Source organism: Elgaria multicarinata, chromosome 11 (assembly GCF_023053635.1).
Source record: "Elgaria multicarinata webbii isolate HBS135686 ecotype San Diego chromosome 11, rElgMul1.1.pri, whole genome shotgun sequence".
In the NCBI taxonomy this organism is placed as follows: Eukaryota; Metazoa; Chordata; class Lepidosauria; order Squamata; family Anguidae; genus Elgaria; species Elgaria multicarinata.
Window position 1 is genome coordinate 22,772,076 of NC_086181.1, and position 1,669 is coordinate 22,773,744.

The following is a 1,669-nucleotide window of genomic DNA, read 5'->3' on the forward strand; positions in this document are numbered from 1 at the left end:
ATAGTGCTATATCCTGCTTGGTGCAGATCTCGCCAAAGTTCTTCCTCAACTTGGCTGTACTTCACCCACACCTCCACAGTGATGTAGTGAAGCCAGGGCTTGCAGGGACTTTTTTTTTTAGTTGGGATGCTGATGTCATCTGCCACCCACCCTCTTTAACTTTCCTGTTTCCTCTAAGGTCATCTGCAATCCTCACAATAGCTGGAGGGAAATGAATTTTCCGAGGAACAATATTTTGTTCCTTGAGGTAAAGCAAAGTATTTTGGGGTGAAACATAGAATTCAATCTGGGTTTCCACACATCTAAACCGAACAGTGCCAGGGGCAGGGATCGTGTGGCCTTCCGGATATTGTTGGACTTTAACACCCATCTGCTCTAGCCAGCATAGCCAATGGTGAGGGCTGGTGGGAGTCAGTCCAACAACATCTGCAAAGCTGCGCATTCTCCATCCCTGCTCTCTGCCATGCATCACACTGGCCTTGCTGCACTTCAAAATTCAATTGCTACCAGATCTGTAACAACTGAATGAATCATTTTTAACTCTGCATACATGCTAATAACATAGCATTCAAATTGCAGACAAATACATCTCACCTAGGGTCACAGTTATACCTTAAAATGAACCTATACCTTAGAAATTTGAATGCAGGTATTTAGAGGCATGAATGATTCTTTCATTACATATACACAATCTTCCCCTTAAGGTCCATGAAAGTCTGGACATGAATAGTTTCCAGACCAGCTTTAAAACATCCCCATTTGAGTTGACATTTAGGGGTTCAACAGACAAATGTTTTATCTCATGCTCGCTACTGCCCACTCATGGACCTTTAAATGATCCTGTCCCCCTCCTGCATGCCTCCTGTTCCTTCTTGCATTTTTTCCATCACAAAATGGAGACCTTGTAATCCAACTTTTTGTTAGGGAGCAGAATGTGCCGCCATTTCCTGCTGTGTGCAGGAAAGGCAGCATGCTAAAAATGTTCCCTGAATGGGCCATGTGATCTTTGTTTACTTCCTCTTTCTTCTCTGCAAAGAAAGAGGAAGTATTGTGGGATAGAAGCAGGGCGGAGAAGCAGTGGTAGGAAACCATGACACACACCCCATCAGATGACTGGGGTTAAACCGACATAAGACAATTTCACAATGGGGTGTTATTTGTTTTATTTTGTGTGTTTTCTTGTGGACTATTGCTACCTACCTGGAACCCTTGAAAATGGGCAGGACAGGAATTGAACTAACTAACAAGAAATAACAAGAAATGTCTGAATTGTTCCTCTGTTGTTCAGCAGAACCTTTCCCTGCCTTGTCTTTCCATTCCCATAGTGTCTGTATTGCTGCCAATGAAATTCTCCAGAAGGCCATTCTCCCTCCTTGTGACATCCCTTAATCAGGCAGCCCCCTCCTCAAAAACTGCACAGAATGTGCCCAGCCTCAGCAGAACCTTCAGTTTAGTTCAGGCAGATTAACTCCATCACAACATGGAATGTGTGACAGTCCAGTGGGCTGTTTGTTGATCCATCAGTAGCTGAGGTCATTGTTAAGCTTTTCAATTAGCCATTGAACGATCTGGATAGAGTGTCACCCCGACAGCTGCCCAGGCCTGGGGGTGGGGGTGATATAGTTCAAGGGGATGACTGGAGCACTGTTCTCAGTGTTGTAATTACATC